Here is a 17,712-nt window from a genome sequence, read left to right as displayed (position 1 = left end):
GTCTTGACCACTGAGTGGCAAAGAAATGAAGTGTGGCATAGGCATATTGACTGTCTGTATATATAGTCACTGCCTGCCCCTCAGCTGCTTTGCAGGCTTCCATCAGAGCCACTATCTCAGCTGCTTTGGCAAACATGGAATGCGATAACTGCCCAGCACGGATGACCTGCACATCATCCACAACAGCAAAGCCTGTTTTAGTCTTTCCCTCTGCCGTTTTAAAACTTGAACCATCAACAAACCAAACCTTACCCTCAGTGAGTGGTATGTCTGTTAAATCACTTCTAGGTTTACACTGTGTTTCCACATGCTCACGACACACATGTGGTGTACCCTCTTCCTCTGTGGGTAACAGTGTAGAGGGATTCAAAGTTGTACACTGCTTAATAGTTATGTGTGGCTGGGAGAGCAACAATGACATTAGAGATAAGTGTCTTGCAGGTGACAAGAATGTCATTTTAGTCTGCAGCAGTAAAACATCCACCTCATGTGGAACTAACAGGGTCAAGGGGTGAAACAAAACAATTTCACCAGAACACTTTATGGCTTCAGCGGCTGCACACACAGATCGCACACAGTGAGGTAAGGCACAAGCCACTGAATCCAGCCTCTTAGAATAATAAGCCACTGGCTTCATTCTACCTCCACATTTTTGCGCTAATGTGACCAAGTGGTCGGCGGGGTTATAAAAGAAATAATAAAATGACAACGCCACCTAGGGGAATTTCACCCCCAGGAAATATATGTTTAAGAAAAATAGATAAAAAGGAATAAAAGAGGCTGCACAGATTCAAGGATGCACACTGAGGCAGGTTGGCTCCAATATTAAAACAGTTTTATTTATAGTAAAAGAAATAAAGAATAAAATATTAGAAGAACAAAATGTAGCGTCTTTGTTGACAGTGTCCTAAAAGTACAATAAAATAATCATGGAACTTGGACTTACCAGCAGCCGTGGACCCAAAAGAAAATCACACAAAAAAAAAGAGAATCACTGCAGCCCACCCAGTGCTGTACAACAGAAAGTGTGAAAACGACCCACCACCTGAGGTCCCAGGGCCACTGGCACGTCCTCCGTTCACTGAAATAAAACAGAAAAATACGTTAAACGAATAAAAGGACACTGAGCGTCTGGCTCGCTACAGATCATAAAAAACTAAAACACACTTTAATAACTTTAATAAAAGAAATTGCACATGCACACACACACACACACACGAAGGCTTATGCCCCACGGGTCAAACTACCACTCGTGCTGGTAGTAATTGTCCAAGCCTCAATCGCAAGCCGGTCTGGCTCCCCACAGGCTGAGACCGGCAACTGAGGCAATTTAAAATTCCCGGCACGACACTCGGGCAAAGGATTGCTTCAGCCCGATCACAGAAGCGTGGGCACACGCAACAGTCCAGAGATAAAATAAAATAAAACCAGGCGAACCAGGAAATGGTAGGCCTACTTAATAAAACCAGTCTCACGAGAAGATAAAACAGAATAAAACAAAATAGACAAAACAAGACCAGACAAGACAAGACAGCAGGCTCCACCGAGGAGGAGCCCTCACAACAACGGCTAGGCAGGCGTCTTGATTCTTCAATTAAGGCTGTGCGAGTTGCCATAGAGGTGAAAGCAGCGATCAAACCCCCAGGACCGGAGGCGCTATACTCTCACTGGTGGGGATCACACGAGCACCTCTCTCCGCAACGCCGGAATAAAACAAACAGCCGCGCTGTGGCTGTCATATGATCTACTCTTGCTGATCAGTCCGTCGCAGAGTACCAGCATTTACTGCTGCTTTGCGCTGAATGCATGGGAGGAATAATCCAGAGAAACACCGGCTTAGCTTTATACGGGCTGACGCCACCCTGCAATCAATATGCAGGTGGGTTCCCAATTAACCTAGTTGTGCAGTGAGAGCGAGCGCAGGAGAGAACAAGAGCAGTAGAGCGAGCGAGCGAGAGAGAGAAAAGAAAGGCGAGTAGCCCATCCGGCTACACTAACATGGATGTCATAAAATGCCCTTTACAGTCAACAGTTTGAACAAAAGGCTTGTTATAATCTGGAAGACCTAGAACTGATGCTCCTGTCAGCATCTGTTTCAGCATGCACAGAGCTTGCTCCCCCTCAGCGGTCCAACTCAAACTTTCTGACATAGCTAAAGGTTTACTGTACATCATATCTAATAATGGCTACGCAACTTCAGCGTAATGGGGCATCCACGATCGACAGAAATTTAGCAACCCTAGAAATTGTATCATGCGTTTCTTTGTCTCTGGCCTAGGTGCTGCCAAAATAGCTGTTTTCCTCTCTGGATGTATGCTCTTCCCTGCAGCACTAAGCAGATGTCCTAAAAATTTCACTTCTGTCTTTACCCACTGTAGCTTTGAAAGTGAGGCCTTGTTACCTGTTTCAGCTAAGTGAGTTAGCAATGCCAATGATATGGCCCTACAGTTCTGCTCTGAATTGGATGCAATTAAAATGTCATCGACATATACCAACATCTGTGAATGTGATGGAACTACAAAATCAGACAGACAATTTGTAATATTCTGTGTGAAAATTGTAGGACTATCACAAAAACCTTGCGGCAATCTGGTGTATGTATATTTTTTGCCTTGATACGTGAAACCAAACCAGCCTTGTGAATTCTCATGCACTGGTATGGAAAAGAAAGCATTACTCAAATCCACCACAGTGAAGTGTGTCTTGTCTGGTTTAACCTCCTAGGACCTGCCGTCCACATATGTGGACATCACATTTTTGGTTATTTAGACCAAAATACTCAATTTTGCTCTACATGGGCCTGATATCCACTTACGAGGACATTATACTGCTACTGTTCTATCAAAATTTTAAATGAATATCCTCATTTGTGGCTCTCATTTTTCTTAAAAACAAAAATAAGGTAAAAAAAAAAAAAAAATCTGGAAATTCTTTGTTTTTACATTCATCAGGCCCCAATGTGCCCAAATATCAAAGAGAAATTAAAAATGCATGTCGTGGAAGAGTTCGGGTCTTAGGAGGTTAAGCTGGTTTAACAAGGTGTGGGGGTCGGGGACGCATGGAGCTATACTCTCCACTGCCTGATTTACAGCTCTTAAGTCTTGAATCATGCGCCATGACTGTGAATCAGCCTTTCTAACTGGGAAGATGGGTGTGTTACATACTGCCTGTGGAGCTTCAACTAGTATTCCTGCTTTAATCATGTCCTCTATTACTGGTTTAATGCCTTCCACTGCATCAGGCTTCAAGGGATATTGCTTCACTCTTGGCCTAAAAGACGTTTTGGGCTTTATTACTACTGGACTTGCTGTTGTCATTAACCCCACATCAGTCTTCCCAGTAGACCAGAGCTTCTCTGGAACCTGTTTAAGCTCCGGGTGATCTCTGACATCTACAACATATCATTCTGTTTTGTCATTCTCACCCCCCTTTAAATGTGTTTGTGGTGTAGTATGTGTCACCCATCCCAGCATTTTACGAAAGATGTTGTACTGCATGTATGATTCCCAACCCCCTCCAGCTTGCTGCCACATTCCAACACTCTCCCCCTGCCTCACTAGAGATGCTAAGTCTGTCCACTCAGCCATGCCACTCTTTGTCAGTGAAACATGTGGTGTCTGCCCTGTAAAAAGTTGTTGTGCAGCTTCAGAAAGGATCACACTACATCCAGCCATGGTTTCACCATCAGTATATATTGCTTTTATGGTGATTCTCTGTGGCCCTAATTTCAGCACTTTATCTGTGTAGGCCTCATCAGGCCCAGGCGTGGTCTTAAATCTCAGTGTGACATGCAAGTCTTCTGGCGCCTGTGTGTCGTGGCTGGTTGTCAACATTTCCTCAGCTGCAACTAACAGTTTACAGTTTATTTGATCAGGTCTGGAGGCTGACAGGTCAAGTGTCCAGCAATAATGCAAATCCCCACTGTCCTGATGAACCATTGTCTCAGCAGTTTCTCCTTTCCCTGCAGCTATCATCCCAATGGATGTTGGAATTATTGAAATTCCAAGTTTCATCATCATATCTCTTCCCAAGAGGTTCACCGGACAAGTTGGGCACATTACAACTGGACCCTGAGCTGCTTCTCCTGTGGTAGGATCTCTAATCCACACTGGTTTAGAGATTCTATGCTGATTTAACTGACCATTTGCAGACTTCACATAAATTGTGCCACTTGAAGGGTCAACTCCTGACACATGATCTTTTAAAACAGTTTTATCTGCACCTGAATCACACAGAAATTGAACAGTTTTTCCTTGCACAGTCAACGTCCAAACTGGTTTTACTTCTTTCCCTGACAGATTTAACAATACTTCAGTTAAATCTAGAGTCTGAAACACAGGCTGTTGTAAATTCTGGGAAACTAAGGGATCATTTGTACATGTGTGTGTGTTAGCAGTGTCAACAGGTGCTAGTCATTTATTATAATAAGGGTTTCCTGCATCAGGACATCTATACTCTTCAGGCATGCGATCAGGGCACTCTCTTGCGTGGTGCCCCTTTTCCCCACATGCATAGCATATATCATTCTTTTTGCCACGGTTCCCCCTAAATTGCCATGAGCCCCTATTTCTCCTACTCCTGCCTCTATTTTGCTCTCTTCCAGCCTGTCCCTGAAATAAAATTTCACCTGCTAAAAAGGTAGCGGCCGCAGAACTTTGTGACTTCTTTTTTTTATTTTTAATGACTTCCTGTGCATGGCGGGCCCAGTTCATGCATTCAACGGACCCGTCAGTGTTATGACTAACATTTTGTTTTCTGATGAAATCAGCAATGGGTGAATGAAAGCCATTCATCAAAGCATGTTTTAACTGCTGCTGATATGGGCTGGCCTTCTCCGCACTCTCTTCAAGGCCGCTATGTACTTTGAAAACTTCCTCTAATCTCGCCCTGAATTCATGAACATCCTCTGCTTCTTTCTGCACACCTTGGGCAATTTTGTTGTAATCTACAGAAGCTTTAAAGGTAGTTCTAAGACGCTCATAGACCCCATCAACTTGGCCTTTTAAATTGTCATGGCCATAGGGTAGGACGGTATTACCATCCCTCCCTGTGTAGGTGCCTCGCACCCGAGCCCAGTTATATGTGAGACACTTCCTAAAAGTGGCTTCTGTTTCCTGGCCGTTTAAGCGGTACGAGGAGCAGAGTTGCTTGTGTCGGGCGATAAATTCATCAACATTAGTCAACGGGTCTCCTAAACCTTTACATGCCTCTGCACATTCAGATTCAGTCCATGGCCTGTAAACACAAATAACACGGCTTGGGTCACCTGCAACACCAAAATGGGGATTCGCGACCTCCACCATGGGAAAGGTATCTGCTGCATAGACAGGGTAGACAGGCATACCAGCTGCACCCATCTCATCCCTTTTAGTTTTGGCTCTAGTGTTATAAGGGCTTAAATATTGTGCTGCGGCATCCCCAAACTCCTGTCGCACTCTATCCTCCTCCTCTCTCGCTCTCTTTTCCTGCTCCTGCTTTTCCTAAATGTCCTAAATACTTTGTGCTTCTAGGAGTGAATTTCATCATAAACTTCTCGTCACCCTCTGATGCACTCTTGGTTGCTTGGGAACCCATAATAATAACAACAGCTGACGTCACAGACCGCGTGTTCTGCTCCTCACCCACTCACACAAACACACTCACACAACAACAACAACACAAAATAGGCCTATTGTCCAGCACAGTCTGGACCCCGCGGAACTTCTCAATGCCTCACAAAGTGGCGGAGGACTCACTACAGTACCTCACAAAGTGGTCTGTACCTATCGCTCCACAAAGTAGCGAAAAACACCGTACTTAGAACCACAAAGTGGCTAAGGGTCAACACACTCACACGGTTATAGAGTCGGGCTCTTCGAACTTACTTGGTGTTGCTCATTGCGTGCAGCATCAGTCCCGTCAGATCCCGTCAATCGTCATCCATCGAGGAGAAAAACAGACGGCTAATCCACCGGCCCGATGACGAATTCTCACGCCTCGGGGCTTTGCTGCAGGACCTCTATAAGTCCTGGCCGACGTCAGTCTTTTGGCGTGTCCCTTTTCCCCTCGGTGAACGTCGATTCCAAGGATCCGGCTCAAGAAGGACCAATTAATGATAGGTTTGTAGCATAAACCTATTCACTGGAACGTTCAGGACAATTTGCTACACAGCAAGAATAAGACACAAGTAGGCAATGTCTTTGTGTTACTCATGCATGAGGAGGCCTGTCTGGAGCCAAGTGTCGTTCCAACCACTTAACCTCCGTCAGACTCTCAGCCAGGTTCCCCATAGCACTCCTTTTATTGTGGTTACATGAATATGCATAGGTTCATTAACATATAACATCTTACATAGGTATACATGTGAACAAAGAATACCGTGTGTGTGTGTGTGTGTGTATATGAACCCATAAATGACTTCCTAAACCTGCTGGCCTGGAAGTCCAGCAGTTCATCTAAACAAAATGCAATTAGCCTAAAACAGACATAGATACGTTTATCCTACCATAAAACAATAAGAGAAGGTACGACCTCTCCCATGCTCCCAAAATGTGGGTGTGAAAGCCAGAGTGCTCTGGAATGCACACAACATGTGTCTACAGACTACTAAGGATCAAACCTCTATTAATCTACAACTAATTATAAAACTCTAATACAACCCAGAACTAAGAAGTAGACTAAAAACACTTAAGAAAAGTACAATTATAAAACATAAACACTAAAAACACACAAATGAAGAACCAAACAGAATATTTAAATAAAAACTTTACAAATGACATGACTGCTAAAAGACTTAAAAACCCTAGGTCAAACAGCTCAAGGCCATGACAAAGATAGACTAACAATCACAAAATTAGGGAAGCATTTCCAACTAATGAAGAAGCCAAAATTTTTACTGGCTCATGTAATGAGAGAGAAGAGTCTGATGGTGCACAACATTGTGGGGATGAGGACTTTGAAGATCCATCTTCTAGTAGCTCATCGGTCCCCAAATCTTATACTGAGTCCTTTAACCGGTACAAGATTTGGATCTATCAAAGGAAGTGTCTGATTTTGTGGGTCTGGCCTCAGTCAGAAAATCTCCTGGCTCCAGGAAATTCAGACCTGACGTCTCTACAATGAGTCATCTAGATGTAAAGGATGTTGTCTCTCTGACTATGTTCTCCTCTGTTTTCTCTTTAGAGTACCAGCTGGAGATGGTGGAGGTGACACAGGGGAAGGAGTTTATCCTGCTGCCCTTTAAAATCAAAGAAGGCTTCACCCAGGATGTCAAAGTGGAGTGGAAACACAAAAACAAGATGGTCCATGAGTATCAGATTGGTAAAGACCAGTGTCACTTAAAGGGCCAAGATCAGAAACAGCGCACTGAGATGAAGAAAGACCCACTGAACACTAAAGACCTCAGTCTGACCCTGAAAGACCTCCACCTCACTGACAGTGGAGTCTACACCTGCACCATCTACAACAAGGATGGACACATGCTGCTACGGAAATCAGTGACTCTCAGTGTCAGAGGTGAGTGTTACAGCTGTTTGTCCACCGTCCAAATAGGTATAGATTTATGAGTTACAAAAAAGAATTTAGAGACTAAAACTAAGAGTTCACGTAATAAAAGTTAAACAAAAACTAAACATTCTGTCACGGTTCGGCATGGCAGACCGTGGGGGTATGGGGAAAAGGACCCAGGCGCGGAGCTATGAATAACAACAGTGCGTTTATTTACAGTGTAGTAAATAACGATGTACAATTATTCCCCGTGCTCCCCAAGACTCCCGTGTGTGTCTTCCAGTGGTGTCCGTGTTCGTGCTCCCCGCTGTCGTGACTCTGCACACCCTGTGCGTGCTGTCCTTCCTCTCCACGCTCCTCCTGAGGGGAAAACAATGGAAGCAGCCGTTAGACACTGACCCCTGCGGGCAAACACGATCAGAACTTCCTGCACTAACACACTGACTTGGGAGTCTAACTCAATGATCCCGCGTCGGTGGGAGCTCCAAGACTCTCTTAAGTAGCTCCCCCGACGAGGCCTGATCAGGAGCAGGTGTGTGGCTTCGGGTGTGGCCAGTCCGCCAGCAGGGCCACACCCACCAGGCCTGAAGGCGCCCGCAAACCGGCGCTGGCAGAAACACGTGTATATACACACACACACACATCCACAAACAGGGAGAAGAGGGGCAGCAACACCAAATATACATACAATAACACAAGTCTATAACTGCTCAGGGATCCTGGGTCGCTCCTACCCAGGACCCTGACAGTACCCCCCCTCTAAGGGTCGGCCCCTGACGACCCAAAACAAAACCAAACAAAACCACAGCACAACCAACCCAGGGCAGGTGGCGGCGGGGTCCAGGACGGAGGGCCAGAACCAAAACAAGCAAAAACAAGAAATCACAAACCCTCCCAGGTCACAGTCCCAGAGTCAGACCGCGCATCCCGCAGCGGCGCAAAAAAGAAAAACGCCACAAAACAGTCTCAGGCGGCCCATCACAAAGGAGTTCAGGTGGCCTACCTCGGGTCCCATGATGGCAGATGGACACTTTAGGCGGCCGACCTCGGCGCTGCTCCTCCGGCGGCCTGCCCCGGGTCCAGTGGCGGCGGCGCTGCTCCTCCGGCGGCCTGCCTCGGGTCCGACGGCAACGACGCTGCTCCGGTAAGCAACAGCGAGGAGTGGCATAAGGTCTATGAAGCGCTGGTCGCTGACGTGGATGCGCTGGACGTGGATGGCGTGGAGGGCGTGCTAGAGGTGGGCGGCGTGGAGGGTGCGCTAGACGTGGAGGTCCCACCGGCACACTGACCTCCAGTTCCGGCTGAGCAGGTCCCTCCGGACCTCCGAGCTCCTCCGGCTGCGGCGCGGGTTGCTCCTGCTCGCCACGCTCCTTCCGCTCGCCGAGCTCCTCTGCTGGCAACACCGGTCCCTCCGGCTCGTTGAGGTCCTCCAGCAGCAGCGGCGCTGGCTCCTCAGCTGGTGGCTCGCAAAGCTGCTCCTGCTCCGGCTCCTCAGCTGGTGGCTCGCAGAGCTGCTCCTGCTCCGGCTCCTCAGCTGGTGGCTCGCAGAGCTGCTCCGGCTCGGGCCGAGCAGGTATGGGTGGCGTTGTAGCAGGAGGCACTGCTACAGATGGTGAAGAGGTGAGCGGTGAGGAGATCGCTGAATGAGGCGACGCTAGCTGTACTGTTGGCTGGCTTACAGCAGCGTCAGCGGCGTCACCATCCACTGTAAACGAAGAAGCAGATGGGGTGAGAAATGAAAAAGTGTCCTTATTACTCACCACAACCGGCTCTTGAGATGTCCGGGAAGTCGGCTGCGGTGAGGAACGCCGGCGGCGCGAACGTCGTTTCCGGGTAGACGTCGGGGCCGGCGTGTCAGGCTGTGCATCCACCAGCTGACCGGGCTGGTGAGCAGCCTGAGTAGGAGAGTGGAGGTGGAGGGTTGAAAGCAGGAAGTCCAGGACAACTGAATTAAGGGAGTCCACCAGCCAGGGGAATTTAAACAGCGTCTCCTGCAGCCGCCTCTCCACGGCACGACGCAACCCCTCCGCGGGCTTCTCCCACCATAATTCACAGAGTCTGTAAACTTTGTCCATTACCTCCTTCCTGAGCCTCTCCTCAGAGACCGCTGGGTCCATGCTTGGCGGGATCATTCTGTCACGGTTCGGCATGGCAGACCGTGGGGGTATGGGGAAAAGGACCCAGGCGCGGAGCTATGAATAACAACAGTGCGTTTATTTACAGTGTAGTAAATAACGATGTACAATTAATCCCCGTGCTCCCCAAGACTCCCGTGTGTGTCTTCCAGTGGCGTCCGTGTTCGTGCTCCCCGCTGTCGTGACTCTGCACACCCTGTGCGTGCTGTCCTTCCTCTCCACGCTCCTCCTGAGGGGAAAACAATGGAAGCAGTCGTTAGACACTGACCCCTGCGGGCAAACACGATCAGAACTTCCTGCACTAACACACTGGCTTGGGAGTCTAACTCAATGATCCCGCGTCGGTGGGAGCTCCAAGACTCTCTTAAGTAGCTCCCCCGACGAGGCCTGATCAGGAGCAGGTGTGTGGCTTCGGGTGTGGCCAGTCCGCCAGCAGGGCCACACCCATCAGGCCTGAAGGCGCCCGCAAACCGGCGCTGGCAGAAACACGTATACACACACACACACACACACATCCACAAACAGGAAGAAGAGGGGCAGCAACACCAAATATACATACAATAACATAAGTCTATAACTGCTCAGGGATCCTGGGTCGCTCCTACCCAGGACCCTGACACATTTACACACAATCAAAACAAAAGTGAAAGAAGCAAAGCCACTCTGGAAACTGACAGAAACTAAACTGAATTCCAAAGAAAAGGCCAACACTAAATAAAAACAATGAAAGTATCAAACTATAATAACTGTAGATGATGGAGGATCACCTTCACTGACATCTGTCTGTTTGTCTCATATTCTCCTCTCAGTTCCTGAGGTTCAGATGGTGGAAACAGTTAAAGGGGTTCAGTCTGTCCTGCTGCCATTTACAACTGATATCAAGCTTCAGGACGTCACAGCGGAGTGGAAACATGAAGACAAGAAAGTCCACGTTTGTCAGAGAGACCAAAACCAGTCTTACATACAAAGTCGCACAGAAGTGAAGAACGAGCTAATAAAAAATGGAGACCTCAGTCTGACCCTGAAAGACCTCCACCTCACTGACAGTGGAGTCTACACCTGCACCGTCTACAACAAGGATGGACACATGCTGCTACAGAAATCAGTGACTCTCAGTGTCAAAGGTGAGAGTAACATCTGTTTGTCCACATTACAAATCCTCAGTGAAAAAGATCCAATCAAACAGCCTGTGATGCATCATGGGAATGTGACATATGTAGAATCAGTGCAGGTTTGCTGTATGTGAGTTGAGCCGTACAGTGCAGGAGAGAGAGGGTGGCACCTGCCTCTGTTTTACAGTCCATGATTGTATAGAAGCTGTTCCAGAGTCAGCTCATGTTCACATATTTATGAAGTCTTACACTGGAAAGTCTGCTGTTGATCTCAGTAAATGAACGGGGTTTCCTCATTCCCTGTACACAGACTGGCAGATGTTGATATAAGAAGATGACGTGGTGCTCTGTAGGAAAACAGAACAAGTCCACCATCAAAGCAGACTGTTTTCTCAGTTTGATATGTAGGACTGTGTCACAGTCTAATGTTTATTAATTCCAATATATTTTAAATTGATAGCTCTTTGTGCTCTTTCAGTTTGAGCTTGTTTTATATTTAATGTTGAAGTTATGGCACAAATAACCAGAGAGCTCTAAATGAAGAGAGGATTTGAATCTTTGTTAGGCTGTTTTAGAGGAAAGTCAAATAGGGGAACATATAAGGTCTAAAAGAAAATTGAAAACCATAACTAGCGGAACGTGGAACTTGGAAATACACTGGGCTGAAAGAAATAGAAGAAATACAGCAAAAGTACATGAAGAAAATTCACTGAGAAGTAGAGTTGATGTTTTGACCAGGACTGAGAGAAATCAGCACTATATATACACACAGAGAAGGGTAATCAGGGGAGTAGAGACAGTTGGGAAAATGAGACACAGATGTAAAAGAACAGATAATAAGATGAGGGAAGTAAAACTCACAGTAAAGAGCAAGGGATGAATAACTATCCAATAAAGCAGGAAGTGAGAAGTGATAACTAAACATGGAAATGCAGACACACAAAAAATGGAACAAGAAACACTGAGAGAAAAACTAAACTCTAATACAACCCAGAACTAAGAAGTAGACTAAAAACACTTAAGAAAAGTACAATTATAAAACATAAACACTAAAAACACACAAATGAAGAACCAAACAGAATATGTAAATAAAAACTTTACAAATGACATGACTGCTAAAAGACTTAAAAACCCTAGGTCAAACAGCTCAAGGCCATGACAAAGATAGACTAACAATCACAAAATTAGGGAAGCATTTCCAACTAATGAAGAAGCCAAAATTTTTACTGGCTCATGTAGTGAGAGAGAAGAGTCTGATGGTGCACAACATTGTGGGGATGAGGACTTTGAAGATCCATCTTCTAGTAGCTCATCGGTCCCCAAATCTTATACTGAGTCCTTTAACCGATACAAGATTTGGATCTATCAAAGGAAGTGTCTGATTTTGTGGGTCTGGCCTCAGTCAGAAAATCTCCTGGCTCCAGGAAGTTCAGACCTGACGTCTCTACAATGAGTCATCTAGATGTAAAGGATGTTGTCTCTCTGACTATGTTCTCCTCTGTTTTCTCTTTAGAGTACCAGCTGGAGATGGTGGAGGTGACACAGGGGAAGGAGTTTGTCCTGCTGCCCTTTAAAATCAAAGAAGGCTTCACCCAGGATGTCAAAGTGGAGTGGAAACACAAAAACAAGATGGTCCGTGAGTATCAGATTGGTAAAGACCAGTGTCACTTAAAGGGCCAAGATCAGAAACAGCGCACTGAGATGAAGAAAGACCCACTGAACACTAAAGACCTCAGTCTGACCCTGAAAGACCTCCACCTCACTGACAGTGGAGTCTACACCTGCACCGTCTACAACAAGGATGGACACATGCTGCTACGGAAATCAGTGACTCTCAGTGTCAGAGGTGAGTGTTACAGCTGTTTGTCCACCGTCCAAAATAGGTATAGATTTATAAGTAACAAAAAAAAAATTTAGAGACTAAAACTAAGAGTTCACGTAATAAAAATTAAACAAAAACTAACATAGATAATTGGCAAACCTTCTGGAGGAAACCTCGTCTTGTTAGGAGAGACGGCAACCATCGCACTTTGGATGGAGCAGCTCTCATTTCTAGAAATATGGACCAATTTATTAAACCCCCCAAAATATGACTATCCAGAGTTGGGACCAGGAAGCAGAGTTGCAGTCTTACACGCCTCTCTGCAGCTTCTCTCCTCCTGCTACCCCCCCAAAAACCCATCTCCATAGAGACTGTGTCAGCTCCCAAAATGACAAAAAACAAACCAAAAACCAGCAACAAACAACTTAAACATAAAAAATCAAAAAGAAAGAACAATACAGTCTCCACATCTGAACCAAAGAGTAAAACAGTGAAATGTGGATTATTAAATATTAGGTCTCTCTCCTCCAAGTCTCTGTTAGTACGAGACTTAATAATTGATCAACAAATCGATTTACTCTGCCTTACAGAAACCTGGTTGCAGCCGGATGATTATATTAGTTTAAATGAATCAACACCCCCGAGTCATTCTAACTACCAGAAACCTCGAAGCACAGGCCGAGGGGGCGGTGTGGCAGCAATTTTTCACACCAGTCTATTAATTAACGAAAGACCAAGACAGACTTTTAATTCATTTGAAAGCCTGATGCTTAGCCTTGTCCACCCCAGCTGTAAAACTCAGAAACCAGTCTTACTTCTTATCATCTATCGTCCACCTGGGCCTTACACAGAGTTTCTTTCTGATTTCTCAGACTTTTTATCTGATTTAGTGCTCAGCTCAGATAAAATAATTATTGTGGGTGATTTTAACATCCATGTAGATGCTAAAAATGACAGCCTCAACATCACATTTAATCTGTTATTAGACTCAATTGGCTTCTCTCAAAATGTAAAAGAACCCACCCACCACTTTAATCACACTCTAGATCTTGTTTTAACATATGGCATAGAAACTGAACATTTAACAGTGTTTCCTGAAAACCCTCTGCTGTCTGATCATTTCCTGATAACATTTGCATTTACAATAATTGATTACACAGCAGTGGAGAGTAGACTTTATCAAAGTAGATGTCTTTCTGAAAGTGCTGTAACTAAGTTTAAGAATATAATCCGCCCACTGTTATCATCTTCAATGCCCTGTACCAACATAGAGCAGAGCAGCTATCTGAACGCTACTCCAACAGAGGTCGATTATCTTGTTAAAAATTTTACCTCCTCACTACGTACGACTCTGGATACTGTAGCTCCTGTGAAAACTAAGGTCTCAAATCAGAAGTCCCTGACTCCGTGGTATAATTCTCAAACACGTAGCCTAAAGCAGATAACTCGTAAACTGGAGAGGAAATGGCGTGTCACAAATTTAGAGGATCATCATTTAGCCTGGAGAAATAGTTTGCTGCTTTATAAGAAAGCCCTCCGCAAAGCCAGAACATCTTACTATTCGTCACTGATTGAAGAAAATAAGAACAACCCCAGGTTTCTCTTCAGCACTGTAGCCAGGCTGACAAAAAGTCAGAGCACTGTTGAGCCAACCATCCCTTTAACGTTAACTAGTAATGACTTCATGAACTTCTTCACAAATAAAATTTTTATCATTAGAGAAAAAATTACCAATAATCATCCCTCAGATGTAATATTATCTACAGCTACTCTTAGTACCATTGATGTTGAGTTAGACTCTTTTTCTCCAATTGATCTTTCTGAGTTAACTTCAATAAATAATTCCTCCAAACCATCAACGTGTCTTTTAGACCCCATTCCTACAAAACTGCTCAAAGAAGTCCTGCCATTAATTAATGCTTCAATCTTAAATATGATCAACCTATCTCTAATAATCGGCTATGTACCACAGGCCTTCAAGCTGGCTGTAGTTAAACCTTTACTCAAAAAGCCATCTCTAGACCCAACAGTCTTAGCTAATTATAGGCCAATCTCCAACCTTCCTTTCATATCAAAAATCCTTGAAAGAGTAGTTGTCAAACAGCTAACAGATCATCTGCAGAGGAATGGCTTATTTGAAGAGTTTCAGTCAGGTTTCAGAGCTCATCACAGCACAGAAACAGCTTTAGTGAAGGTTACAAATGATCTTTTTATGACCTCTGACAGTGGACTCATCTCTGTGCTTGTCCTGCTAGACCTCAGTGCAGTGTTCGATACTGCTGACCATAATATCCTATTAGAGCGATTAGAACATGCTGTAGGTATTACAGGTACTGCACTGCAGTGGTTTGTATCACATCTATCTAATAGACTCCAATTTGTACATGTAAATGGAGAGTCCTCTTCACCCACTAAGGTCAATTATGGTGTTCCACAGGGTTCAGTGCTAGGACCAATTCTATTTACATTATACATGCTTCCCTTAGGCAGCATCATTAGAAGACATAGCATAAATTTTCACTGCTATGCAGATGACACTCAGCTCTATCTATCCATGAAGCCAGGTAACACACACCAATTAGTTAAACTGCAGGAATGTCTTAAAGACACAAAGACCTGGATGGCCGCTAACTTTCTGCTTCTTAATTCAGATCAAACTGAGGTTATTGTACTCGGCCCTGAAAATCTTAGAAATATGGTATCTAACCAGATTCCTACTCTGGATGGCATTACCTTGGCCTCCAGTAATGCTGTGAGGAACCTTGGAGTCATTTTTGACCAGGACATGTCCTTCAACGCACATATTAAACAAATATGTAAGACTGCTTTCTTCCATTTGAACAACACCTCTAAAATTAGAAATATCCTGTCTCAGAGTGATGCTGAAAAACTAGTTCATGCATTTATTACTTCCAGGCTGGACTACTGTAATTCACTATTATCAGGATGTCCTAAAAACTCACTGAGAAGTCTTCAGCTAATCCAAAATGCTGCAGCAAGAGTCCTGACAGGGACTAGAAAGAGAGAGCATATTTCTCCTGTTTTGGCTTCCCTTCATTGGCTTCCTGTTAAATCCAGAATTGAATTCAAAATTCTGCTCCTCACATACAAGGTCTTAAATAATCAGGCCCCATCTTATCATAATGACCTTGTAGTGCCATATCACCCTATTAGAGCACTTCGCTCTCGCTCTGCAGGCCTACTTGCTGTCCCTAGAGTATTTAAAAGTAGAATGGGAGGCAGAGCCTTCAATTTTCAGGCCCCTCTTCTGTGGAACCAGCTTCCAGTTTGGATTCGGGAGACAGACACTATCTCTCCTTTCAAGATTAGGCTTAAAACTTTCCTTTTTCCTAAAGCATATAGTTAGGGCTGGACCAGGTGACCCTGAATCCTCCCTTAGTTATGGTGCAATAGACGTAGGCTGCCGGGGATTCCCATGATGCTTTGAGTTTTTCCTTTCCAGTCACCTTTCTCACTCACTATGTGTTAATAGACCTCTCTGCATTGAATCATGTCTGTTATTAATCTCTGTTTCTCTTCCACAACATGTCTTTATCCTGTTTTCCTTCTCTCACCCCAACCGGTCGCAGCAGATGGCCGCCCCTCCCTGAGCCTGGTTCTGCCGGAGGTTTCTTCCTGTTAAAAGGGAGTTTTTCCTTCCCACTGTCGCCAAAGTGCTTGCTCATAGGGGGTCATATGATTGTTGGGTTTTTCTCTGTATTTATCATTGTGCGATCTACTGTACAATATAAAGCGCCTTGAGGCGACTTTTGTTGTGATTTGGCGCTATATAAATAAAATTGAATTGAATTGAATAAAACATTTACACACAATCAAAACAAAAGTGAAAGAAGCAAACCCACTCTGGAAACTGACAGAAACTAAACTGAATTCAAAAGAAAAGGCCAACACTAAATAAAAACAATGAAAGTATCAAACTATAATAACTGTAGATGATGGAGGATCACCTTCACTGACATCTGTCTGTCTGTCTCATATTCTCCTCTCAGTTCCTGAGGTTCAGATGGTGGAAACAGTTAAAGGGGTTCAGTCTGTCCTGCTGCCATTTACAACTGATATCAAGCTTCAGGACGTCACAGCGGAGTGGAAACATGAAGACAAGAAAGTCCACGTTTATCAGAGAGACCAAAACCAGTCTTACATACAAAGTCGCACAGAAGTGAAGAACGAGCAAGTAAAAGATGGAGACCTCAGTCTGACCCTGAAAGAACTCCACCTCACTGACAGTGGAGTCTACACCTGCAGCGTCTACAACAAGGATGGACACATGCTGCTACAGAAATCAGTGACTCTCAGTGTCAGAGGTGAGAGTAACATCTGTTTGTCCACATTACAAATCCTCAATGAAAAAGATCCAATCAAACAGCCTGTGATGCATCATGGGAATGTGACATATGTAGAATCAGTGCAGGTTTGCTGTATGTGAGTTGAGCCGTACAGTGCAGGAGAGAGAGGGTGGCTCCTGCCTCTGTTTTACAGTCCATGATTGTATAGAAGCTGTTCCAGAGTCAGCTCATGTTCACATATTTATGAAGTCTTACACTGGAAAGTCTGCTGTTGATCTCAGTAAATGAACGGGTTTCCTCATTCCCTGTACACAGACTGGAATATGTTGATATAAGAAGATGACGTGGTGCTCTGTATGAAAACAGAACAAGTCCACCATCAAAGCAGACTGTTTTCTCAGTTTGATATGTAGGACTGTGTCACAGTCTAATGTTTATTAATTCCAATATATTTTAAATTGATAGCACTTTGTGCTCTTTCAGTTTGAGCTTGTTTTATATTTAATGTTGAAGTTATGGCACAAATAACCAGAGAGCTTTAAATGAAGAGAGGATTTGAATCTTTGTTAGGCTGTTTTAGAGGAAAGTCAAATAGGGGAACATATAAGGTCTAAAAGAAAATTGAAAACCATAACTAGCGGAACATGGAACTTGGAAATACACTGGGCTGAAAGAAATAGAAGAAATACAGCAGAAGTACATGAAGAAAATTCACTGAGAAGTAGAGTTGATGTTTTGACCAGGACTGAGAGAAATCAGCACTATATATGCACACAGAGAAGGGTAATCAGGGGAGTAGAGACAGTTGGGAAAATGAGACACAGATGTAAAAGAACAGATAATAAGATGAG

At 44.5% G+C, this 17,712-nt stretch overlaps 1 protein-coding gene and 1 pseudogene across 1 annotated transcript in view; one reads left to right on the top strand and one right to left on the bottom strand.

The window, feature by feature from the left end:
* The window catches only part of LOC134624375 (junctional adhesion molecule-like), a 201,842-nt gene that overhangs the window by 65,144 nt on the left and 118,986 nt on the right, over positions 1-17,712 (top strand). The window lies entirely within an intron of this gene.
* Positions 1-17,712, bottom strand: part of LOC135932508 (uncharacterized) — a 30,552-nt pseudogene that overhangs the window by 7,816 nt on the left and 5,024 nt on the right.

This window comes from Pelmatolapia mariae, linkage group LG3_W (assembly GCF_036321145.2).
Source record: "Pelmatolapia mariae isolate MD_Pm_ZW linkage group LG3_W, Pm_UMD_F_2, whole genome shotgun sequence".
In the NCBI taxonomy this organism is placed as follows: domain Eukaryota; kingdom Metazoa; phylum Chordata; class Actinopteri; order Cichliformes; family Cichlidae; genus Pelmatolapia; species Pelmatolapia mariae.
Note: the sequence above shows the minus strand (reverse complement) of the source record. Positions and strands in the feature narration are given on the sequence as shown.